General features: G+C 46.4%; 2 protein-coding genes across 6 annotated transcripts in view; one reads left to right on the plus strand and one right to left on the minus strand.

The window, feature by feature from the left end:
• ACSBG2 (acyl-CoA synthetase bubblegum family member 2) overlaps positions 1 to 6961 on the minus strand; it is a 65367-nt gene extending 58406 nt beyond the window's left edge. The window contains exon 1 of the mRNA XM_059918648.1: positions 6839 to 6961. The gene's annotated coding sequence lies outside the window, so the exon portion shown is untranslated. The remainder of the gene's footprint in view (positions 1 to 6838) is intronic.
• The window catches only part of RFX2 (regulatory factor X2), a 96541-nt gene continuing 75379 nt past the window's right edge, over positions 5798 to 26959 (plus strand). For all 5 annotated transcript variants that reach the window (XM_059918645.1, XM_059918646.1, XM_059918642.1 and 2 more), the window contains exon 1: positions 5798 to 5979. The gene's annotated coding sequence lies outside the window, so the exon portion shown is untranslated. The remainder of the gene's footprint in view (positions 5980 to 26959) is intronic.

Below are 26959 nucleotides of genomic sequence, written 5' to 3' on the forward strand. Positions count from 1 at the left end.
TTGTGCAACTATCACCACAATCCATTTAGAATATTTTCATCACCTCCCAAAGAAGCTCCATACACCTTAGCAGCACCTCCCCATTTCCCCTCCTCCAACCCCCGACGACCACTAATCTACTTTCTGTCTCTATGGATTTGCCTATTCTGGTCATTTCCCATAAATGGTATCACACAATATGTGCCCTTCTGTGACTGTCACCTTTCCCTTAGCATCATGTGCTGAGGGTTCTTCCATGCTGTAGTGGGTATCAGTACATCATTCCATTGTATTGCCTAATAAAATTCTATCATACGGATTTACCATATTTTACTTATCCATCTATCTGTTGGTGGTTATTTGGATTGTTTCTGCTTTGGGCTATTACGAATAATGCCACCATGAAAATTTGTGTACAAATTTTTGTGTGGCTATATGTCTTCATTTCTCTTGGGTATCTATCCTTAGGGGTGAAATTGCTGGGTCATGTGGCCATTCTGTGTTTAACTTCTTGAGGAACTGCCATGTTGCTTTCTAAAGTGGCTGTACCGTTTTACTTCTCTCCCAGCAGTGTATGAGGGGCTCTGGTTTCTCCACACCCTTGCCAATACTTGTTATTACCTGTTTGGGGTTTCTGGGTTTTTTTAATTGTAGTCATCTTAGTAGCTGTGAAGCAGTAGCTCATTGTGGTTTTGATTTGTATTTCCCTGAGAACTAATGATTTTGAGCATCTTTTCATGTGCTTGTTGGCTGTTTGTATATCTTCTTTGGAGAAATGTCAATTCAAATATTTTCCCATTTTTAAATTGCTTTTGGTAACATATTGAAGAAGCCATTGCCAAACCACGGTTATGGAGATTTACTCCTATATCTTCTTCCAAGAGTTGTATAGTTTTAGTTCTTACACCTAGGTCTGTGATCTGTTTTAAGTTAATTTTGTATACGGTGTGAAGTAGGGGTCCAACTTCATCCTTTTGCATGTGGCCATCCAGTTGTCCCAGCGCCACCTGTTGAAGAGCCTATTGATAATCTTGGCACTCTTGTCCAAAAAAATCAATTGATTGTAAAACTGTACGTTTATTTCTGGACTCTCAGTACTGTTCCATTTATCTGTGTGTTTAGCCTTATGCCAATACCACACTGTAGCTTTGTAGTAAGTTTTAAAATCTGGGAGTGTGAGTCTTCCAATTTTGTTCTTCTTTTTCAAGATTGTTTGGGTTATTCTGGGTTCCTTGCATTGCTTTATGAAGTTTAGGATCAGCTTGTAAATTTCAACAGCTACAACAAAAACCCAGCTGGATTCTGATAGAGATTACATTTAGTCTGTAGGTCAGTTTGGAGAATATTACCATTTTAACAACATTAAATCTTCTTAATCATGAACATGGGAAATCCTTTGATTTACTTGGGACTTCTTTAATGTCTTTCAATGCTGTTGGGTTTTTTTTGTTTGTTTGTTTTGGTTTTGGTTTTTGTTTGTTTTTTAGTTTTCATTGTACAAGTCTTGGCTTCTTTCATTAAATTCATTCCTAAGTCTTTGGTTCTCTTTGGTGTTATTGTAAATCGAATTCTTTTCTTGATTTCATTTTCAGATTGTTCATTGCGAGTGTATAGAGAAACAATTGAGTTTTGTATATTGAACTTGTACGCTGCAACCTTGCTGAATTCACTTATTAGTTTTAATAGCTTTTTAATGGGTTCCTCAGGATTTCTACATACAAGATCATGTCATCTGCAAATAGAGATAGTTTTCCTGCTTCCTTTACAATCTGGGTGCCTTTTATTCATTTTTCTTGCCTAATTACCCTGGCTAGCCCATCCAGGACAATGTTGAATAGAAGTGTCGAGAGCAGATATCCTTGTCTTGTTCCTGATCTTAGGGGGAAAGCATTTGGCTTTTCACCATTAAATATCATTATTGATACTCAATGGTGGCATTTTTTGTAGATGTCTTTTATCAGCTTGAGGTTCTCCTCTATTCCTAGTTTGTTGTGAAAGAGTGTTGGATTTTGTAAAATGCTTTTTTCTGCATCTGTTGGGATGATCATATCATTTTTGTCCTTTATTCTACTAAAACAATTATTACTTTTTTAATATTGAGCCAACCAACCTTGCATTCTTGGGACAAATTCCACTTGATCATGGTGTATAAATCTTTTCATATGCTGCTGGATTTGGTTTGCCAGTATTTTGTTGAGGATTTTTGCATCTATGTTCGTAAGAAATCTTGGTCATTAGTTTTCTTTTCTTGTGATGTCTTTGTCTGGTTTTGGTATCAGGATAATTCTGGCCTCAGAGAATGTTAGAATGGCCTCATGGAGTATTCCCTCCTCTTCTAATTTTAAGAATAGTTTGTGGGGACTTCCCTGGTGGCACAGTGTGAAGGCTCTGCACTCCCAGTGCAGGGGGCCCAGGTTCCATCCCTGGTCAGGGAACTAGATCCCACATGCATGCCACAACTAAGAGTTCACATGCCACAACTAAGGAGCCAGTGAGCCACAACTAAGGGGCCTGTGAGCTGCAACTAAGGAGCCCATGTGCCACAACTAAGACCCAGTGCAACCAAATAAATAAATAAATATTTTTTAAAAAATTAGTTTGTGAAAGATAAGTGTTAAATCTTCTTCAGACACTTGGTAGAATTCATCCGTGAAGCCGTGTAGTCCTGGGCTTTTCTTTGTGGGAAGTTTTTTGATTACTAATTCAATTTCTTTACTTGTTAAAAATCCATTCAGTTTTCTATTTCTTCTTGAATCAGTTTTGGTAATTTGCATCTTTCTAAGAATTTCTCCCATTACATCTAGGATATCTAATTTGTTGGCATACAATTGTTTATAGTATTATTTTATCATTTTTATATTTCTGTAATGTTGGTTGTAATGTCCCCTCTTTGTTTCCTGATTTTAGTAATTTGAATCTTCTCTCTTTTTATCTTGGTCAGCCTAGTTAAAGTTTTATCAACCTATTTGATCTTTTCAGAGGAGTAACTTGTGGTTTTATTAATTCTCTCTATTGATTTTCTAGTCTCTATCTCATTTACTCCTACCCTAATCCTTATTATTTCACTCCTTTTGCTAGCTTCAGTTTTAGTTTACTCTTATTTTCCAGTTTCTTAGGGTGGATAGCTATTGATTTGAAATCTTCCTCTCTCTTTTTTTTCTTTAACATAGATGATTATAGCTATCAAGTTTCCTCTACTTTAGCTGCATCTCATAAACTTTGGTATGTTGTGTTTCATTTTCGGTCATCCCAGAGTATTTTCTAACTTCCCTCATGATTTCTTCTTTGAGATAACAGAGTTTTATACCTGTTCAGTGGGGAAGAAATACATAAATAATACTGCAAATACGGCATCACGTTGGGACAAATTCACATTCTCAAAACAAGAGTTATAGCAGAATGAACCGTACAAGAAGGCTCCAAGGTACCTCCTGTCCCACTCTGAAACTTTTCCCCTCACCTTCCCACATCCAGTCCATCAGAATGCTCTCCAAAATGTACCTCTAATCCACCCATTCATCTCCACCTCTGCTACCAGGTCCCTAATCGAGGCCACCCTACCTTTCAGTCCAGAACTGTAACAGACTCCCAAGTTCTCTGTCTTTCTTGTCTCCTGCAATCTATCCCCCATTCAATGAGCTTTTAAAATCACAAATCACAAATTGGAGTACATCTGCCCCCCACTTAAAACCCTCCAATGGCTTCCCAATCTGATGAGGACCATTTCCCATGGCCTTTGGGACCTCAAATAAAATGACTCCCTCCATCCTCTGATTCACCACCCCCCACCCACTTACCCCTCCCCATTCACTCTGCTCCAGCCACGCCCAAGGACCTGCTTTTTGTTTCTTCCACATGAGTTTCCACCCCAGGGATTTTGAATTCCTGAAATGTTCCTTTCCTCTTCCTCATTATTCTGACCTTGGCCCAAAGGTCACCCCCTCAGAGAGGCCTAGGGTGACCAACTCTTCCCACTTTGTCGGGGAATTTTCCAGATTTAGCACTGAAAGTCCCACGCCCTGGGAAACCCCATAATCAAACCATCTGGGTTGGCCACACTTCAGAGGCCATCCCTGGCTGTTCCATCCAAAATAAGCCGCACCTACTCACCCCCAAGTTACTACCCTGTTACTTTTCCTATACGTGTGGGACTTGTGTCCCTAGAACAGTGCCTGGCAAATAGTAGGCACTCAATAAATATTTTTAACTAAATTAATCATTGAAGGACAGAAACTGATTCCTGCAGTCTTAAGGTTCCATCACATGAAACTCTGCAAGAAGCAACCCATTGCTTCTTGAAGCAAGAAGCTTCTTGAAGCAACCATTGCTTCAATTGCTTCAAGAAGAATGTGGCAAAATCAATTTAGCAAGTCACCATCAGCATTTTCATTAAAACAAAACAGAATAGAAAAAAATCAGCATTACCTAAAGTATCATGTCATGAAAATGTTTTCGTTATATATGTGTTTGTGTGAACTGGGGCTCTGAGTAAAATATACTTCCTGCTGTGCCTTGTGGTCAAAAATGTTTGAAAACTACCCATCTAGTGGTCAAGAGTGTGGGATTGGGCACCAGACCACTGGGGTTCGAAGCCCTTACAAGCTGTTTGATACAAATTCACTCATTTTTTTCCCGGCCTCTGTTCTCTGATCTGTAAAACGGGGATAATGCATACTCTTTTTTTCAGGATGTGATTGTGAGATTTAACTAAGTTAGCATATGAAGAATGCTTAGATCACTTTCTGGCATATAAGGACAATTTAGTCAGTGCTGACTAATATGATTACTTGTTGAATGAGTGAATGAATGAGGCTGAAATCTAATCTTCCCTTAAGTTACCCTGCCTGCCTTTTCTCAGAACAAGCTTTTTCTCCTCGTGTTCCAGCCGCTTCTCCCAAATAACTATATGTTTACTTTATTATTCTGTTTATTGTCAATCTCCCCCCCCCCAAAAAAAAAAACAAAAAACGCTGAGAGGATCCCTTGTTTGTCCCATTCAAAAGTTGAACCTACTACCTGGGGGTAGGGAGGAGAGGAAAAGGTTGGCAAACATTTTCTGTGAAGTACCAGATAGTAAATATTTTAGACTTTGCTTAAGTCAGCCCATCTTTGTGCAAATGCTCAAGTCTTTAGTACCCAACTCTTGTCTCTATGGGACAAGTTTCCGTGTCCCTTAAAGGAATGGGGGGAAGCTGTGTTCCAAAAAACCTTTAATTACAAGCACAGGCAGGCAGAATTTGGCCCGCGGGCCATACATAGTCTGTCAGTCCATAAAGGAGCTGAAAATACTGGATTCAGTAAAATAAAATAGACTTTCATATAGTTTCCACGTGCCACGAAAGAGTCTTCTTTTGATTTTTTTTTTTAACCACTTAAAACATATTTTAAAATTCTCAGCTTGTGGGCCATGAAAATAAGGCAGTGGGCCGCATCTGGCCCGCGGGTCGGAATTTGCTGACCCCGGACCTAGACTGTGCTAGGACGCCCGACAATAAGCGAAAGCCCCCGGGTCCCCAAAACTCGGCCTTCCGGGAGCGGCGCGACCAACACCCGGCCCGTGCGCGCCTCCCGCCTACCAACCCTCCCAGCGCCGCCCGCCTCCCTCCAAGCCCCGCCCTCCTTCGGGGCGATTGGTCGAACCTCGCCCTCTTACTCGCCGGGGAACTCCCCCGCTGACAGGCACTGCGGGCAGCCAATGGAGAGCTGCAGGGTCTTGCGCCCCGCCCTCATCGCGCCCGTTGGAAGCGGGCCGTTGAGGGGGTGGGGCGTGGAGCCTGGTAACCGTTGCCGATAACAACGCCCCGCCCCGTCGCGGCAGGAGGGCAGGCGGCGAGAGGCGGGCGGGCGCCGGGAGCGGGAGGAGGAGCGGCAGCCGCCGCCACCGCCGCCGCCATAGAGACTGTAGCCGTGGAGACTGTTACTTACCAACGGGGACCAACACGCAGCAGCCGCCACCGCCGCCGCGGGAGCCGTTGCGCGAAGTCCCGGCCGGAACTCCAGGTGACCGATGCGACCGCCCCGGGCCCTGCCCGGCCGGGGAGTACTGGGGGCGGCGGGGATCCCGATCGGGGGTCGGGGAGCGGGCAGCGCAGTCCCTGCCGTTCACCCCAAACGTACGGGATGGCGCGCCCGCGGGACCTCCCTCCGCACCCCGAGTCCCGACAGCGCGGCGGGGTTTGGAGTGGCCGTGGTCTCCTTCTTCCTTTTAACCAAACTCGGGGAGAGGTGAGGACCTATCGGCTCACTTTTTACAAAACTTCCTGAGTTGGGGGCTCCCGGGGAACCGTCTTTCACTCTTACCCTCAAAATCCCCGGGTTAGGGGTGCCCCGGGAACCCCTCTCAAGCTTTTACCTTCAAACTCCCTGAATGTGGGGCTCCTGGGGAACCTCTTCTCACTTTCGTTCCCCAAATCCTTAAGCTGGGGGTGCCCGAGGACCCCTCTCTCACTCTTCCCCTCAAACTCCCTGAATTGGGGGGCGCCTTAGCAGCGCCTTTCGAACTCTGACATTTAAACTTCCTGAATTGAAGGCGCCTGGAGGCTCCTCCTGTTTGTTCCCCAAATCTCTGAAATTGGGGCGCCCCTGGGACCTTTCTCTCACCCTTAAACTCAAATTCCTGAATTGAGAGGGCCTAAAAGATTCGTTCTCACCTTTACCCTCAAAGTCCTGAATTTGGGCTGTCCCGGGGATCATCGTTTTGACCCCGTTCCCAAATACTGAATTTGAGGGCTCTCTGTAACCCCAATCTCACTTTTTAACCAAAAGTCGGTGAGCTGGTCTAGGCGAAGAACCCCTCCCCTCCTCACTTTTTGACCACGAACTCCCCGAGAATCTGGCTTCCCAGAGACCCGTGTCTCACCTTTTCATCAAGAATCCTCGCGTTTAGGGCTCCTCGGATACTCCTCCGCTCTGTCCCTGGTAACCCCGCGTTCCCAAGTTTGGGGGAATCCTGGATCCGCCAGGCCCTCCACGCCCCTCAGGAAGCGCCTACGCACCGCCGCAGCTCCCCTATTTGGACTGATCGCGAAGCAAGAAAAGTTTCACCGAAAGGGTTGTGGGTTTGTGTTTTGTTTTTGTTTTTGTTTTTTTTAATTTATTAATTTATTATTTTGCTTAAAGAGCCCAACTTGTGGGCCCAAACTGCTCGGTGGCATTTTCTCCGCGGGTTGTGGGAGTGCGTGGGTGTGTGTGTGTATGTGTGAATCCATCCCCCACCCCTGACCCCCGAAAACACGCCCCCCTCCAAATGCTCTTGATTCCTTTTCTTTTCCCTCTGGGACAAGCCGCGGCGCTCCCTCCAGGCTTCTGTTCCTGTTGGTTTTTCTCGCTGCTGCGCTAAGAAAAGTTGCGTTTCCGATCCTAGTGGCTATTTCAAGGGCCCCCGGGGCCCAACTGCCCCTGCCATTCCGGCGGCGGCGGCGGGGGTGGTTCATCGTCCTAATTTTAACCTCCCGGTTGCCCAGCAGGAATGAGGGAGAAGGGCAGGATGTAGAACACAAGTCCAGGGCTGCCTTTCCGCGGAGACATCATTCCTGCTTCTGGTGTTTTAATTATGCACCGCCCCTCCCCCCCCAAACATAAAATTATTTTCTTGCTTTGTGCATTGAACTGTCGGTGCAGACTGTCATGAGTTTTTCCCCCGCCCAATCAGCTTTATCTCTGCAAATCCAAAATAGCAAACCTGATAGAAGGCTCTCCATGTCAACTAAGACCTACCCAAAAAAAATCAAAATAATGACAACAACAGAAAACATTAATAACAAAAACTTTTTTTTTTTTGCCTGCACATATTGGCAGCACATTTTTATCTTGTTGCTTCATAAACTGAAACATTATTTGTTTGCTCATATTGATATAAAGACCCTTACCCTCTGTGCCGGGGAGTACCAGGGGCTGGTCACCTGTTCTTTCTCCCACTCCAGTTTAAAAACTTGAACTGACTCTAAAATAACCTTAGAAATGGTTACTCACCTACTCTGGCCAGAGAAAAAGAGTGTATGGTACCACCTCACCCCCCAGGAAAGGAATTTAATTTCCTTAATTACTGGTGCTAATTTTGCCAACAGGCTTGGTAGAGTATCCGGCGGGACTTGGTAGTCTTTTTTAAAAAAGACTTCTAATAATATATGATGGAAAAGATAACTGGTTCCCGGATCCTGTGATGTTCCAACTGATGTGGGTCAGGAATGAATGCAGAAACAGTTTGCCCCTGTGGTAAAAGCAATATGAACTATTTGCCTCTTTAGGTGCATTCCTCTCATCCCAGATAAACCTCTGAGATGCTCGAAAGGGGAGTCCAGGAGGAGAGGGGCAGAATTATTAATGACCCCCAGTAACAGAACAAGTCCTTTGAAATTCAGTTGATATCTGCTTTCTGGGTGCAGGCCACATATCACCTTAATATTCATCTTTAACCGGGTTTATCACTGAAGCACTGCCAGGCTGGAGTCATTCACCAGAAATGCAGATGCTGGGAAATTGTTTATCTGGCTCTTATTCCTTAGACCTAATTTGTAGTTTCAGATTCGAGTTAAAATTAATTAATATTAATCGATATTTAATTAATTGAATTTTCATTAGTAGTATATATAATTGAGTCAACATTTTAAATGTGCTTGCAGGATTTTTATAGTCACAGGTGGTGGTTTTGCTTGTAAAATTTCAGAGCCAGAAGGAACCATATCTTATAGTATATTCGGCTCTTTTTTTTTTTTTAACATCTTTATTGGAGTATAATTGCTTTACAATGATGCATTAGTTTCTGCTTTATAACAAAGTGAATCGGCTATACATATACATATATCCCCATATCTCTTTCGGCTCTTTTTAATTAATGCAGGTTGACCACTTATTGAAATAACGTGCTGCCCTATACACACCTACTTATTTGTAAAATGTGAAACTTTTTTCAAAGCAAGGGAAGTTCTCAGAGAAACTGCCTCCTTTGTCAGGACCCTCACGGAACCCAAGATCAGCAAAGGACTTCTTATAGGAAAAGACAAAAGAGAGGGAGAAGCTTAGGAGAGGAAGACCCAGAATTAAGGGGGCGTGTGGGATAAAGAGTGGGGGCAGAGGATGGGGGGCAGAGCCGTGGAGAGCCCACCCCATGGGCTGGCAGGCTGCAGCTGGTGGAGATGGTGATGCTGACAGGCAGCTTAGAGGCAAGGGCTTAGTCCCCCAGTCTGCTCCTCTGAAGGCTCCGAGCTCCCTTAGTGAACATCAGCCGGCTTCTCCTGGCTGCTCAGGCCAACACGTTGGCGTCGTCCTCCAGCCCTCTCTCTCTCAAGCCATCAGCAAAAAGGTAGAGTCCTAGAATCTGACCATGCCTTGCCACCTCAACCGCCAGCCCCTGGTCCAAGCCTCTTGCCCAGATGATTCCAGCCTGTTCACCAGGGATCGTATCATGTCCTGTTGGCGATCCTCAGATTGGATGAACGGGGTCAGGGGTCAAAGGAAAGGAAAAATACAAGTCCCAGCCCTGGATGCTGCTGATGTGGGTTTTAGGGCCCCACAGAGAAGAGGTTAACGTTTATTAGCTCTGTGACTCCAGGTAAGGTTTAGCATCGGTGAAAGAGAAAATCACTTATATGGTTTTGATATTAGAAATAATATTATAGGGACTTCCCTGGTGGTCCAGTGGTTAGGACTCCGTGCTTCCACTGCAGCGGGCACGGGTTTGATCCCTGGTCAGGGAACTAAGATCCCGCAAGCCGTGCAGTACAGCAAAAAGAAAAAAAAAAAAGAGGAAATAATATTATAACTGTTTAGCCCAGGTTCTGGCACAGAATAGGTGTACAACGGAGTAGCTATTATTATTGTTGTTGTTATTTTTATTATTAGAACAAGCAAACAAGCAGTGTGGCCTGCCTGGGGTGATTTTTTAATTTTGGTTTCTTGACCACCAAATGCTGAGGAGACATTCAGTAAATACATCTTGCTCGATTGAGTGGGTGAGCCTTCCACTGTCTGTTTTAAGGTGGGAAATACCCTTCGATTGCATAGAAATTCTCAGGTACAGATATGGCACTCTGCAAGCGTTAAGTGCTGGGCAAAACCAAAAAACAACCCAAAAAGTGTCTCAAAGTCCCACATCTTGGTTGGGGTATCGGTCCATCTGAAATCACTCCCAAAACATCACACTTCCAGACAGGTTTTGCCAAGCAGCCAGCTCTGCAGGCAGAACCTACAGATGAGAAAATTTAAAAACTGGTTTCCCCTCTCCGTTAGTGCTGGCTCTTAGGTGCCAATCCTGTCGAAGTCTGGAAATCAGCCACTTGGAGGTGAGAACAGTCCTGGTCTTCATGCCAGGATTTGACTGGAGCCGACAGCATGGCCTTGCTCCTTGCTACACCTCACTTCTTTTTTCCTGAAGTGCATTCCTATTTTATGATACATAAGTTTTATATGTTTTAAAGCATGGTTTCATGCCCTGGTAACCTCATTTTAAATTGTGGTCAATTCTATGAATTTACAAAAAATACAGTTGTCTTCCCAAGCCTATGGATGATACATACAGCACGTGGATTTCAGTTGCTGTGAATCAGATTATACCTGCCATAGTCCATGTTTAAAAATGAAAAAAAAAAAATTCTAAAGCCATTAAAAATCTAGAACTTACATGTGATGGCCAATATAGTGATTATTTGTCATTTACTATGTAACAAAGCCCAGATGTGCTATATATAGTAAACCTGTTTCTACTAAGATCTCTGCAGTTATTTTGAGTGTGTGTGTGTGTGTGTGTGTGTGTGTGTGTAAGAACCGGGCTCCTGGTGTCCAGGGAAGTTCTTCAGGAGGTGACAGGTGAGCTGAGACTGTCATGATGAGAGGGAGCAGCCCTCTGCTGTTCAGAGGGAAGAGCCTTCCAGGTGGGGCGGGGTGGGGGGCAGCAGGTGCAAAGGTCCTGCGGCAGGAGGAGTCAGCTGGGCCTGGTCGGAGGAGAGAAAGGCGGCTGTGTGGCTAATAACTGGTGAGCATAAGGAGGAGAGGCACAGGGCCCCAGAGGCCATGGGGAGGACTCTGGCTGCTATTCTAAGTATAAATTAAGTTGTTGGGAGATTTCACCTCTGCCTGTAGCTGTCAGAGCCGTGGTGTCCAGTCGTTTGCTGGAAAACCTGCTTTCTGGACCTCTGCCATTTCTTCATCGCTCATTCATTCATTCCTTTCTGAGTCAAACACTATCCTATGAGGTTACAGAGACCAAAGACCAACTAGAAGAGGGCGACAGTTTCAGAACGGGGATGGGCTAGAGGTCTCTCTAGGGCATGTGTGTGACAGGCCACTCACCTGGAGGGGCCACGAAAGGTGTCCAAGAGGAGGCGGGCTGGAGCGGAGTCTTGTTGTACAAGCAGACTGGTGGGGAGAGCCGTGGTGTGGCTGTGTTTTCCGGAAGCCGAATGCAGGGTACAGGGGAGATCAGGCCAGAGAGGAGAACAGGTGTCGGCACACACAGCCTGTTTTTGGAAGCAAAGTTTCACTAGAACACAGCCACGCTTGTTCATTTCCATACCGTCTCTGGCTGCCCTTTTGAGGCCACGGCGGGGTTGACTATTTGCGACCGACACAGAACGTGGACCGCAAAGCCTAAAATATTTACTGTCTGGACTTTTACAGGAAAAGTTTGCCGACCCCTGGCTGGACGAGCGGGACTCGTCTGGTGCTGGGCTGAGAGGTTTGCTGGGGAAGCACTTTGTGATCAGATGGGATTTTGGTAGGTGTAGCGAAAGGTATGGCGTCTGGAGGATGGCGACGGAGAATTAACAGCTGCCATGGTCCAGGCCCAGGGCGATGGCGACCTGGCTGACAGCACCAGCCGGGGACGCTGCGTGGGGACAGAGCTGCAGGGTTCTCGGGGCTCTGAGGACCCGGTGACTCTCTTGGGACCAAGGGCAGGGAGGAGCCCAGGGCGATCCCTGGGTGTCTGATTTTGGGGATCAGGTAGAACAGGCTGCTTCAGTGAGTCAGGGATCCTGGGAGAAGGTAGTGGGGCGGAGAGGGGTAATGCGTTCAGGTGTGGGCTTGGCCAGCTTGAGATGCATGGGGGCCAGCCGAGTGCGGGCAGTTTCCTGCCAGGCTGCTGGATTTCAGGGTCTGGAGACAGCGGGGGACGGTGGGGGGACACGCAGTCCAGGCTGGAGGTCAGGATCTGGGAGCTGTCAGCATGTAATTGGTCATTTCAGTCGTGAAAACGGATGAGCTCACTCAGAGAGGTGGAGAGTGAGAAGGCCAAAGGTAGAACCATCAGATTTCAAGGAGCAGGAAACCAACGAAGAGTCATAGGAAAGTGGTTTTTTACAAAATGATGGCAAAATATAATGACATAAAATTTACCATTTTAACCAGTGTTAAGCGCACATCTCAGTGGCATTAAGGACATTCATTGTTGTGCAACCATCCCCACTGTCCATCCCCAGAACTTTCTCATCTCCCCAAACTGAAACTCTGTCCCCATGAAACACTGACTCTCCAGCCCCTCCCCCAGTCCCTGGCCCCCACCATCTACTTCCTGTCTCTACGGATTTGATTTCTCGAGGGACCTCCTGTGAGTGGGATCAGACAGTATTCGTCCTTTTGTTTCTGGCTTATTTCACTGATGATCTCAAGGATCATCCATGTTGTAGCAGGTGTCAGAATTTCCTTTCTTTTTAAAGCTGAATAATATTCCATTGTGTGGATGGACCACATTTGTTTATCCTTTCATCCCTCGATGGATGTGTGGACTGCTTCCACACTTGGCTACTGTGAATCATGCTGGACAGAGAAGATTTCACAGCAATTCTTAGGTGAGGGGGGAACCTGGGAAAGGGCTCTGAAGGCAGAGGGGGAAGTAACTCAAGGACTGAGCACCAGGGACAGTGAGGCCTGGTAGAGACCAAAGCGATCATCAGATGGGGACAGTTCCCTGGCAGGAAGGGGAAAGGACGCGTCCCCACAGAACGACAGAAGGCTTGGCTCATGAGCGCCTGTCTCCTCGGAAAACTTGAAATCACACTAATGATATAGAAGCCCATTCCTGAAGTTGCAGCAACGCTTAATTATGCTTATATTTTTAAACCGCAAACTGTTTATCTTTTCTAAATAGTGCCATGTTTCCAGGATATGTTTCTGTCCAAAAGGTGATCTGTGGGGTAAGGCCAGGGAAGCAATTTCCCCCCAGAATCACCAGCCCACAAAAATCCACCCCATCCAGGGAGAACCCAAAGAAAACACCACCTGGAGCTTTCCCACCTCGCCTGTCCTTCTCAGAATACGTACAGATGGAGCCTGCTTGGAGAAGAAATAAATTCGGAATTCCAGACCCACAGAAAACAGCTTGAAGGATGTGCTTCGATTTTGAAAAGAATTCTCCATTTTCTAGAAGAATTCACCATATTGGGGACCTCTTTATATTTAGAGCTCTCTAGGGTTTCCATCTGTTCAGCAAATATTTGTGGGTCCCAAATATCAAACATCCGAGTTGCTTAGAATTAGTCGAATACTTAAGTGTATTCATAGATCGTCATGTGAGGAGTTACGAGGGGAGAAGGTGATAGAGAAATTTTAAATTGTTAGCCACCATTGGCCACTGACATTCAGACTGGAAGTTAAAGCATGAAGTGGGTATAATTCCAGGGCTCATCAATTGTGTACATCGTGGTACGCTGATATGGCCAACTCTTAAAATGACAAGCAGGCGTGAATAGAAGGTATTTCTGGAAGCCCTGTAACCACGGAATTCGTCACTGGCCTGAGTCCACAGCTGGCCGAGCCGTTGTCACCTGGCCTGTGCTCCCTAAGGAGACTCAGCGGGCACCGGAAGAGACTCACCAATGAGCAGTTTTCTAACTGAACAAACCACAGGGTGACGGAGTTAGACGTGGTGGCCAGGCAGCGCTGTGACGGGGCCTCACCCAGATTCCGGGTAGGGAGCTCCTCGGGGCTCAGCCTTGCTCCTCTCTCTCTTGTAGTCCCAGTGGCCTGAGGAGCTCAGCCTTCCTCTCCTGTTCTAGAAGCAGGACTTTTCCAGCCTCTAGCTCTACAGTGACAGCGCGCTCAGAATCACTCCCAGATCCTGCGTGGGCCTGTGTGCCGTTGGCTCACGGTTCTCACTCACCTCTTCATCTCCTCCCAGTCCAGCCCACCGTGGCTCTCCTGGGCTGTGTCAGGGGGAGAGGATGGGCACATTCTCTCTGCCTTTTGTAGCCAATCAGATGGACTGGCCCCTCCCCTTCGTTGTAACCACGCCGTACTTAGCTCGGCATTCAAGGCTCGTCTCTGTCCAGCCCCATCTCCCTTTTCAATTGCCTGTCCTTCACGACTTCTCCAAATGGACTTGCCATGCCTTAAACAGGTCTTATACTCGGGTCTCCCCTCGTTCTGAAATGTCATTTCTACTGACGAAAAATCTTAGCTCTTCTCCGATGCTCTTTCGCCAGGGACCCTTGAGATGTTAATTGGTGAGTAAGTGGGGAAACAGAAGACTAGGCCAGGTTTCTCCAACGCATCGCCATTGACCTTGGGGCCTGATCGTTCTTGGTGGGAGGGCGGGGAGGCCATCCTGGGCCTCGTAGGAGGTTGAACACAGCACCCCTGGCCTCCACCTGCCAGGAGCGCCCACCCCTTGGCAAATGTCCCCTGGGGGGCAGAATCACCCCCTAGTTAGGGACCCCAGGATTAATCAGCCAGAGGTGCCAGGGCACATAGATTTCACATCCCAAGACGACATGGACGTGCCGTAGTGGTTTGCGTGTCTCATTTCCTGTTCTCGGTTGTGATCTCCCCGGGGACAGGGACAGCTGTCCCTGCCGCACTTCCCACAGAGCTTTGTACTTCACACGTGAGTGAATCAAACACTTGAGCCCAGAGAGCTCTTTAAAGGGCGAGGCCTACATGGAGTAACAAAGCAAAAATCACCAACCCCTTGCCCGATGTCTGCTAGCCGTCAAAACTCCATGTTTTTGATTCAGCTTAGGTTAACATTCCAGCCCTTTCAATATGTAGTTTTCCTTTACCAAATCCCCAGAGAAATTTTAATCAAAGACCCCTGCTGTTAATGGCCTCCCCTTTTGGCCCAGCCAAAATTGCAAGTCAACATCTTTTCCAGAAAGCAGGGATCTGCCTGGGAACATGGAGTCTTACCACCCAACTGCTGCCAGGTCCCAAAGCCAGGAGCCCTGTACACGGTGGACAATGTTAAATGCCTAGTTCTGCGTCAGGCCGATTGCAACGGCTCGATTCATATTTGTTTGCTTTGGAACTTTTCAAAGATGTCACTCTGTTAAAAAGTCGATTTGAAACAAACGTGCTCATGTCTGTTAGATTTATTTCGTCCACAAAGCATGGCACTCAGAATTTGTGGACTGAACAAATTCTCCTTTCTGCAGAGTGATAGGGCCACTTGTCACTGTTTGGAACCAGCTTTTGCAGCGGCTCTGGCCATTTGTGAAGGGTGCCGTGTGCTAATAAAACTTCACTTATGGGCACTGAAATGTGAATTTCATGTCATTTTCATGTGTCACAAAATATTTTGACTCTGATTTTTTTTCAACCATTAAAAAATGTAAAAATCATTCTTAGTTTGTGGACCGTACAAAACCAGGCAGCAGACTGGGCCGGACTTGGCCGCGGGCGCGGCCGGTGGTTTGCTGACCTCTGCCCTGCGATAGAGGATGGAGTCCAGGAGCGTTCACAGCCTGTTTTCCCAGAGAACCCCCGGTCCACACCCTCTGCTTCTCCTGCCTCCCCGCCCGCATGACACGCACACCTTCCTGTGCACGGCGCCTGCTCTTGAACTGGCCCCCCCTCCCTGTCTACCCCCCACCCATGGGATGGTCTTGCCTGTCCCGCAGCATCCAGGATGGGACCTTCCCAGGTTCCCTGCCCCAGGGTTTATGGTCCCAAGTTCCACCTGGAGTCCGCGCCTGTCACCTTTGCCACAGAAGGAGTTATCTGTGTGTCTCCTTATCTCTCTCACGCAGGGTAAGACCCCTGAGGACAGACCAGGTCTGTCTCTGTAGGGCACCAATTAGAGTAATTATTTGTTGAATTGACTCGAGTTCTTACTAGGTCAAGATCTGACTGAGCTCTAAAATCATTTCGCTTACTTTCTAGTAAAATAGGGCCTCGTGAGAGATTTGCAGTTTCCCGGTTGGGTGGTTTATTCTAGGAGTCCCCTGGATCACGACTGTCCAGTGGAGACATAATGCGAGCTGCGTGTGTCATTTAAAATTTTCTAGTAGCCACGTTCTAAAAAGTAAAAACAGGTGAAATTAATTTGAACAGTATATTTTATTTAATGCAGTATCTCCAAAATATTGTTGTTTTTTTAGCACGGCATCTATATGAAACAGTTTTTATTGAGGTAGTTCACGTCCTTCTTGGCGTGCAGAGTCTCTGAAATCCAGTGTGTAGTTTACACCCGCGGCGCGTCTGGGTTCGGACCGGCCACATTTCACGAACTCAGTATTGGGCACTGTGGGTAAAAGTGTTAAAATGAGGACAGCCATCACCTTTAGGTCATCCCTACTCTTTTTATTTTAAAAAAAAATTTTATACATCTTTATTGAGGTATAATTGCTTCACAATGCTGTGTTAGTTTCTGTTGTACAACAAAGTGAATCAGCCATATGCATACATATATCCCTCATCCCCTCCCTGTTGCGTCTCCCTCCCACCCTCCCTATCCCACCCCTCCAGGTGGTCACAAAGCACCGAGCTGATCTCCCTGTGCTATGCGGCTGCTTTCCCCTAGCCATGCATTTTACATTCGGTAGTGTATATATGTCCATGCTACTCTCTCACTTCGTCCCAGCTTCCCCCTCCCCTCCCCCATGTCCTCAAGTCCATTCTCTACGTCTGCGTCTTTATTCCTGCCCTGCCACTAGGTTCATCAGTACCATTTTGTTTTTAGATTCCATATATATGTGTTAGCATACGGTATTTGTTTTTCTCTTTCTGACTGTCTTCACTCTGTAAGACAGACTCTAGGTCCATCCACCTCACTACAAATAGCTCAATTTCGTTTCTTTTTATGGCTGATCCCTACTCTTTTTAAAAGGCGACCACTGTTTGAGCTCTTTACTGTGTTCAGTACTTCCTAGCCTCACTCAAAGGTCTGAGTAGCACAGGTCCCCCCTGCCTCAGATGTTTGCCATTTTCTAAAGTGATCATGACTGGACTTTGCAAACAAAACAGGTGTCCACTCTGGGCCACTGGGCAGTTTGATCCCACAATTCCCTAGGGACCGTTTGGGGACTTTGAGATCCTTATGGGCAGTGCCCGGAAGTCTGTTTATTTCCTCTTTTCAATTAGGGAAGTCATATTTTTTCACTGTAGAAAACATTCAACTAGCGCAAAAAAATAAAAAGGGAAAAGAGAGCCTCTGGCTTCCTCCTCTTCTCTCCTCCTGCCCCTTCCACCACTGATAAAGTTCAGCATGGATCCTTTGAGATATTTTGTGTGCAGATAAAACATTCTCACTGATACTTTCTTATTTTTTAATTGAAATGTAATTCACATATCATAAAGTTCACCCCTTTGTAAAGTGTACAATTCTGTGGTTTTTAGTATAGTCACAAGGTTATGCAACTGTCACTGCTATCTAGTTCCAGAACATTCCATCACCCCAAAAAGAAACCCCGTCCCCGTTAGCAGTCACCCCCATGCCCCTCCCCAGCCCCTGGCAGCCACGAGTCCACTCTCTGTCTCTGTGGATTTGCCTGTTCTGGACGTTTCATATAAATGGAATCACTCACTCTGGCCTTTTGCGACTGGCTCCTCTTACTAAGCTTCATGTTTTCAGGGTTCATCCACATTGTGGTGTGTGTCAGTGCTTCATTCCTTTCACGTAGGCAAAAAAAATGGATCATATTATGACCACTTTTCTGCAACGTGCTCTTTTCATCTATTATTTAGTATGTATCTTTCCTTATCACTCTGTGTGTCTGCTGCATCTTTCTACATTGACTGCCTGAGATTCCTCTGTATGGATGTGTCCCGAGGTATTTAATTAGCTCCTTATTAAGGGCATTTCAACGTGCCAGTCCTTTACCCTTAACTCCTCGTCCCATTCATAGAACGGCGGGTTACAGACCTTTGGACAATCGGGTGAACACGTGTGTCCTCCCCCCGCCCCAGGAAAATGCACGATGACCACGTCCATCGTATTCTGCCCCTGATTTTGGAGGTTCCGGAGCGCCTCACCCCCTTCTCCCTGGACCAGCCCCTGTCAATTCTGCTCCACCCGTTTCACAGCCCACGTGCGGCTGACTCAGCCCCAGTCCGTCACCACAAGCTGGGCCCAGGGCTGCGGGTGCCTCGGGGGAGGCCCAGCCGCTCAGCCGGTTTGTGCTGACACAAGTTCACGCTTGTTGCCTTGACTCTGAGCTGAGGCTTGCATGGCAACGGCATTTTCCCACCCCTTCCAATTCCCTGTTGGTACGTAGTGTTCAACTGCTACGCTGATGCCCCATCAAAGCACTCACTGGCTGTGGTCCCAGCAGAAGACCTGTCCCTCGGGGTCATCACCCTCCAGTGCCAGCCAGGGGACCTGCTCCTGCCGCAGTGTATCCTCTCGAGCGGGGACCCCCTCCTGCAGCCTCTAGATCCTGCTCTCCAGCCTCTGTCTCTCCATGTCGTTGACTTCTCATTACTGTGCAGACTCTCTCTTTAACTCTACACAAACAATGTAAAACCAGAATTCCGACCAAGTAGAATAAAGTTATCCATCCCTAGTCGAGGCTTTCCCCCCACTTTAAATTTAACGGATCATATTTTTCTTTTTAACATCCTTGAAGACTTCTGAGACACTAACCTAATTTGGTTTTCCTTTATTAGTGTTTCATGAATATGGAATCTTCTCAAAACTGCCTGCTCCTTTATCCTCCAGTAGTGAGGTTCACTTGCATGGGGTGGGCAGGAAGTCTTCACTTCTCTCCACTCCCGAACTGGGACATATTCTCCTTTCAGTTTCCTGATGGTGAGAAGCCTGCCCCTAGCTGTTCACTCCTCACTCCTTTCCCAAAATCAGTTCTGTTTACGGGACACGTCTGACCAAACATTGTGGCATTTTTAAAACAGGCTTTCTTACACCTTCCCGCACGTCACTGAGGTCTTCAAACAGAAGGTCTCTTTGGGATAGCGTGTGAGGAGTATTTTTGTTGGTTAACCAAGTTTACTTCTGAAAACGTTATATAAAGAATTCCGACCTAGTCAGTTCTCAGGCCTAACCTCTCATTGTTGGGAGCAGTGCCGCGTTTCACTTCTTCTCAGGTAAAGAATATAGGAACAAGTTTAGCTTATAGAGCATCTGTTTTGCTTCTTGCCTGGCATCTGCCCACACTTGCTGGGTCATTTTCTTTTAATTGAGATAAAATTCACATAACATAAAATTCACCATTTTAAGGTACAATTCAGTGATTTTTTAGGATATTCACCATGTTGTGTAACCTTCATCACTATCTGATTCTAGAACTTTTCCATCGCCCCCAAAACAAACCCTTTGCCCGTTACCAGCCCCTCCCCGTTCCCCCTCCCCTCAACCCCTGGCCACCGCTAATCTACTTCCTGTCTCAGTGGATTCGCCTGTTCTGGACGTTTCCTAAAATGGCATCATATAACCCGTGGCCCTTTGCGACAGGTTTCTTCCATTGAGCATCATGTGTTGAAGCTCATGGACGTTGTAGCGAGTGTCAGTGCTTCCTTCCCTTTTGTGGCTGAATAATATTCCATCGTATGCATGGACCACAATTTGTTTATCCATTCGTCCACTGATGGACATTTGGGTTGTTTCTACTTTTTGGCTATTACATTTAATGCTGCTATGAATGTTTGTGCACAAGTTTTTGTGTGAACATAGATTTCTATTTCTCCTGGGTGCATACCCAGGAGTGGAGTTGCTGGGTCAAACGGTGACCAACTTCTGGAGGAGTTGCCAAATGTTTTCCACAGCAGCCGCTCCGTTTTCCATTCCCACCAGCAGTGTAGGAGGGCTCCAATTTCTCCACGTCTTCTTTTCCCTTGTTTTTATTATAGCCAACCTAGTAGTTGTGAAACAGTATCTTGTTGTGGTTTTTAATTTCATTTTCCAAATGACTAATGATATTTGAGCATCTTTTCATTGCCCATTTCTGTACCTCCTTTGGAAAAATGTCTATTCAAAGGTGTCATCTTTTACAGTTTTCCTGCATCCACAAATTTCTCTTCCTTTGTGAAATGCCCAAAGACCCTGAATCATAAAGATGGGGGGGGGGGGGCGTGCATCAGAGCTACGTGGTGGGAGGGGTAGAGGGGAGGGAGGGTCAGAAGCCACAGGACATGAGGGCTGTCCCCTCTCTCCCTCATGACACGTCTCCAGCTCTGGCTGTGGGCACGTCCTTTTCAGAGACTTCCCAACATCCTGCCTCCTCCGCTCAATGAGGGAGACTGGACGGGCTTGTGGGTGATCACCCTCGGAGTGTCCTTGACCCTCTGGACGCTGATTTGTCATTTGACACCTGTCTTTTTATTTATCCGGAATTGTTTTAGCCTCTCTTAGAGACAAGAATGACTTCTTCCATTTTGAAGTGGTTGAAAAAAACCAACAAAAGAATAATATTTTGGAACACATGAAATTCACATTTCAGGGGCCATAAGTGAAGTTTTATTGGCACGCTCATCCATGTATATGTATCGTCTGTGACAGCTTTCACCCTACGTTAGAGGGGCTGAGTAGTCTCAACAGGGAGCATCTAACCCTAAAATATTTGCTGTTGGGCCCTTTACAGGAAAAAAGTTAACCAGGGGCTGGTCTCACTCACAGTGCTGGTTGTATTTGACCAGCACTGGGTACAGCATCGTGCAAGTATGAACACGATGCTGCTTTGGAGGTGTATGAACGCTTAGACTTGCCAGCAGCGTTTAACACTATTTTTCACTTCCTTTAAGGCGAAGGGGATAATATTTACTGTATTATCATCTTTTCCTATTTGCTGTAATTAAAAAGAATCTTGGGGGCTTCCCTGGTGGCGCAGTGGTTAAGAATCCGCCTGCCAATGCAGGCGACACAGGTTCGAGCCCTGGTCCGGGAAGATCCCACATGCCGCGGAGCAACTAAGCCCGTGCGCCACAACTACTGAGCCGGCGCTGTAGAGCCTGCAAGCCACAACTACTGAGCCCACGTGCCCCAACTACTGAAGCCCGTGCGCCTAGAGCTCGTGCTCTGCCATAAGAGAAACCACCGCAATGAGAAGCCTGCTCGCAGCAACGAAGACCCAACACAGCCAAGAATAAAATAAATAAATTTATTTAAAAAACAAAAAGAGTCTTGGTCTGGCCACATCCATCCTGCAGGCTGCATCCCCTTTCCTCCTTGTGTCTGTGAGATGGCGCTTTCCCCAGTCCCCAGCATCCTGGCCTTTCTCTCCAGGCAGCCTCTCTGTCTTCCAGGCCCTGGAGAGCCAGGCTGAGGTTTAGACCAACACTCAGGGTGGCCAGGTCCTCTGCCATCAGGAAGGTTTGGTTCCTCTTCCTTCAGGCCTCCCACTCGCTGACACTCGGCCCCGATGGCTGTCACCCGAGGACTGGTCCCTCTCGGAGGGTCGCACCAGCTCTGGAATTTGGGGCGCGAACCATGGAGCCTAGGAGTGATTTCTGAAATGAATTACTGCTTGTGTGGGAGACCCAGCGTCTAAAACTGTTGCCTTTATGTTGGAACACACTCGAACCAGTGACACGTAAGAAGTCAAAATGTGGAATGGCCAATCAAAAAAAAAAAAAAAATCAGTGTTTAGAGATCAAAAAGCTAACTGTTTGCACATTTCAGCCCCTTCATGTAAAGCTAAAATCCCACTTGTGATGAATCCTGCATGACTTTGAAATCGTTTGTTGTAGCTGGAATCGCTGCTAGACCCCAAGGAGGAACTGGCTTCTCTGGGGTAAGAACGTAAGCGGGAGTCACCTTGATGATCTGGCCGCGGGGCTGGTCAGTGTCAGCTGCCAAAGATGGCAAATCGCGTATGCTTCTTTGGCTTGATTGGGGTGGATACAATTAAAAAAACAAAAAAACAAAACACGATTTCTCTCTTCCCTTTATTTCCCACTGGCAGAGGTTTCTCTTTTAGGTTTCCTCAAGTCGGTGGCATTTCCGGGCTTGGCGGTCTGTGGGTTAATTATCACCAGGGTAGTCGTTGACGGGATAGCTAATCATCAGCACAGTCCCGTCCTGGACTGTTCGAATCCCTAAATAAGGGTGGTGGCGAAGAAGACTAGCCGCCTCCTGACAGTGGCTTTCTGCTAGAGATGGGGCGGGCGGCTCACTCCCCTCCTGTGACCCGCCCGCCTGGCCCCATGGCGGGGTGCACTGCTGGTGTGACACGCCCTCCTCCAGGATGTAGATTCATTCTGTCACTTTCTCCTAAAGACCACTCACCTGCCTGGATTATACAAGGCTTGTCTAACTGGAGTCCTCGAATCTGTGAACTGAAGTTAAAAAAAAAAAAAAAAAAGACATATAGCCCAGTGGTTCTTTAACCTTTATTCAGTCCAGACCTCTTTCAGAGTCTGCTGAAAGTGGGTCATTTCTCCCCAGAAGAACAGGCATAGACACACGCGCCCCCATTTGAATTTAATGGTCAATTTCAAGTTCACAGACTCCCCTCGAGTGCAACCCCTGGTGAATCCTCAGACCCAGTTACTGGATCCTGCTGTAGCCGTTTGAATAGGCATATTGCAGAGTTTAAACCACTTCGCAAGTATTCTCTAGGTTTTGAAAAATAGGAGGGCAAAAATGAGGTCCAAATCGAACACTTTGTAGTAAACAGAAGAGGCAGGGGTGTTCCTGTGGTGTTTGTGTCTCTGCAGAGTGTTGTGCATCAGCCCTACCCAGATTCTGTATGGGGGGAGTTCTCTGGCGGTCCAGTGGTTAGGAATCCACGCTTTCACTGCCGAGAGCACGGGTTCGATCCCTGGTCCGGGAACTAAGATCCCAAAAGCTGCGTGGCGCAGCCCAAAGGAAAAAAGAAATATTCCGTATGGGAAGAATAGGAAGGAAACACCCACGGAAAGCAGGAATAAGAGGTCTGCACAGACATATCCATTAATATTGAAGAGGAAAAGCAGATTCGTCTAATTTATGTCAGCTTCTTTTACAAATTCACTTTTCTGGTGCCCTTTCTGGCAAGATGAGACCCTCATGTGTTGTCACTTAGCTTTAATTACGGGGTTATAAAAATTTACTGCAACCAGGGTGCCAAGACCATTCAATGGGGAAAGGGCAGGCTTTTCAACAAATGATGTCCACGTGCAAAAGAATGAAGTCGGACCCTTCTCTGTCTTACACCAGGTACAGAGATTAACTCAAAATGAGTCAAAGATGGAAATGTAAGAGTTAAAACTATAAAACTCTTAGAAGAAAACATAGGGGGAAAATTTTTTTTAATTAATTTATTTATTTTTGGTTGCATTGGGTCTTCGTTGCTGTGCGCGCTTGGGCTTTCTCTAGTTGCACAAGCAGGGGCTACTCTTCATTGCAGTGCACGGGCTTCTCACTGCGGTGGCTTCTCTTGTTGCGGAGCACGGGCTCTAGGCGCACAGGCTTCACTAGTTGTGGCACGCGGGCTCAGTAGTTGTGGCGCGAGGGCTTAGTTGCTCTGCGGCATGTGGGATCTTCCCGGACCAGGGCTCGAAGCCATGTCCCCTGCACTGGCAGGCGGATTCTTAACCACTGCGCCACCAGGGAAGCCCAGGGGGAAATCTTCATGACGTTGGATTTGGCAGTGATTCCTTGGACATGACACCAAAGGCAGAGGCAACCAAAGAAAAAAAAAAATAGATAAATGGGACATCATAAGAATTTTAAACTTTGGTACTTCAAAGGACATGATCAGAGTAAAAAGGCAACCTGTGGAACGGGAAAAAATGTTTGCAAATCATATATCTGATAAGGGGTTAATATCCAGAACTAAGGGATTAATATAAAGAACTCCTACAACTCAACAACAAACAAACACTTAGGCCGATTAAGAAGTAGACAAATATCTGAATAGAGATTTCTCCAAAGAGGACATACAAATGGCTAATAAGCACATGGAAAGATGCTTAACATTACTCATCGTTAAGAAATATAAATCAGAACCACAGTGAGATACCAATTCACACCATTCGGATGGCTACTATTGAAAAAAAAAAAAAACAGAAAATAGCAAGTACTGGCAATGATGTGGAGAAGTTGGAACTCTTGTGCATGACCAGCAGAATGTAAAATGGTGCAGCTGCTGCGGAAACACTATGGCCATTCCTAAAAAAATTAAACATGGAATTACCATATGATCCTGCGATTCCTCTTCTGGATAAATACCTAGAGACTTGGACAAATACTTGTACACCCATGTTCACAGCAGCACTATTCACAGTAGCCCAAAGATGGAAACAACCCAAGAGTCCATTGAAAGATGACGGGATAAACAAAATATAGTATATCCATACAATGGACTGTTATTCCGCCCTAAAAAGGAAGGACAGTCTGACCCATTCTACAACATGGATGACCCTTGAGGACATGATGAACCTTATTTCTCTGCTCAGAGAAATAAGCCAGACACAGAAGGATAAATACTGTCTGATTCCACTTATGCGAGGTCCCCAGAGGAGTCAGATCCACAGAGACAGGAAGTAGATGGTGGGGGCCAGGGGCTGGGGGAGGGGGATGGAGAGTCAGTGTTTCATGGGGACAGAGTTTCAGTTTGGGAAGATGAGAAAGTTCTGGAGATGGAGGGTGGGGATGGTGGCCCAACAGTGTGAATGTATCAGTACTTAATGCCACTGAGCTGTGCACTTAAAAATGGTTAAAATGGTAAATTTTGTGATATATATTTGCCACAATTTAAAAAATAATAGTAAGTCTTTTACTCCACTTGTGTTTTGCAGCATTACACTAGAGGAGGCATATTCTTTCACACCTTGTGTCTCATAAGTCCCACCTCTCCTGCCGAACCATAGGTCACAGTTTTAGTAAAGGCCCGGAAGATCCATCTTGTCTGTGGTCGTATACTAACTAGCGAATAATGCGTCGTTAACTTATTTCACTTCCGCACCCTCACTTGGGAAGATCATATTGATACTTTTGAGTCGATGGTCCTTCCCAGAAAGGAAAGCGGTGGGCGGGCGGGCAGACTGAGGGCACGTCTGGTCACTCACAGGTGTTCCCTGCACCAAACCCAGAGGCCTCCTGGGGTGTTCTGGGCATGCGTGCTGGTGCACTAGGGGACCTGGGGCGAAAAGGGAATCGTAAGTAACCTAAGCAAGAATGTCACAAAGGAAAAAATAGGACTGATTTGTTCAGTCATGTGAGTGCCCATTTGAGAGCAGTTATTTTTATGGAGCATAAAGATGAGTCAAAATGTTTTTTAAATTAAAAAAATTTTTAATTAAAAAAATGAGTAGGACCTGCTTCGTAAATGACCATCTAAAACAGCTCAGCGAACTACACCCAGGGGCCCAATCCGGCACGCCACCTGATTTTTCGGTAGGTCCCGCAAGCTGAGAATATTTTCTGCATTTTCAGATGGTTGAAAGCGGAGACTGTTTGTGACACATGCAAAGTATATGAAAATCGAATTTCAGTGTTCAAAAATGAAGTTTTGTCGGAACAGCTCCAGGGCCGGGACTAGGGTGAGGCAAGTGAAACAGCACCTCGGGCACAAAATTCAAGGAGGGAGCAGCGCCAGAGAAAACTCAGCCATCAGCATAAACAGTGTCTTAATGCAGTATTTTAAAAAATCAAAATCAATGTCAGAATAATCCATGATGAGCAAAATATCAAAATTTTAAAGACAGGATCAGTAATGCCGGTTTTTTCCCTCTGCCCCAGGCTCCCGTAGGGCTGTGAACGCAGCCAGGCTCATTCCTTGTGGCAGGTCCAGGGCAGTTTTCTAGAGATGGTGACGGAGTGGAGTAGCCTCAACGGAGAACTTGGGGCCTGTGAAACCAAAAACATTTGTTCTCTGGCCCTTTATAGAAAGTTTGCCAACCCCTGATTGAAATCAATTTACTCTATTGATCCTAACTGAGTAACTATAACCAAACTACAGATTCAACGCCTTGTCCGTTTCCTCTGTCTTAGGTGCCCTTTTAAAAGATGAGTGTACACTTGTATTTAATTTTTGGATAATGGTATTTATAAATCAGTAGGGACAATTAACACTGAATTCGTAAGCAAGCTGATGCTTGTGGGCTGCGATGATTTACCTGCATTAAAATAGCAGGGGGACTTCCCTGATGGTCCAGTGGTTAAGACTCCATGCTCCCAACACAGTGGGCACGGGTTCGATCCCTGGTGGGGGAACTAAGATCGCGCGTGCCGCGTGGCTTGGCCAAAAGAAAATAGTAGAGGCCCTCAGTTACTTTCATGTTAACTAAATACTTAGCTAGTTAACCCTCCATTTACTGGGGTGAATGTTATTTGGCTTCTTTATAAAATGGTATAAAGCCCAGCTTCTGTATATGGGTCTCAAGAAGCTCAATTAGGAACTTATGAAGCATTAATTATTTCTAAAATTTGAACTAGTAAATGCCACGGGAGCTTCTTCCTCCCTGGTTTTCCTGCTTTCACTCTTTCTCCCGATGGTCTGAAAAGAAGGCTCTTTTAAGAACGTAAGTGAGATGATAGTGTGCCCCCACCTGGGGCTTCCCTCAGGAATTGGAATAAAACCCAGACTTCTGGCGGTGCCCTTGGGGTCTCTGCCAGCGTCTCCAGCCCCCCGCCATCCTCTGCCCCAGGGCCTTTGCACCTGCTACTCCCTGTGCAGGGAGTGCTCACTCTGGCACCTCCCACATCTGTGGGAGATCACCTTGCGTATCTGGTGACTGGTTTCTTGTCTGAATCCCTTGCCCAAGGATGTTGGGGCCCCAGGCAGAGCTGTCATCACCTTTGAATGCTCCGTGCCTAAAGCAATGTCTGGCACTCAGTAAATTCACTCTGTTCCTTTGGTTCATTCATAGTTTACATACAGTCAGGGTGCACCCCTCT

Source organism: Balaenoptera ricei, chromosome 3 (genome assembly GCF_028023285.1).
Source record: "Balaenoptera ricei isolate mBalRic1 chromosome 3, mBalRic1.hap2, whole genome shotgun sequence".
NCBI classification, from domain to species: Eukaryota; Metazoa; Chordata; class Mammalia; order Artiodactyla; family Balaenopteridae; genus Balaenoptera; species Balaenoptera ricei.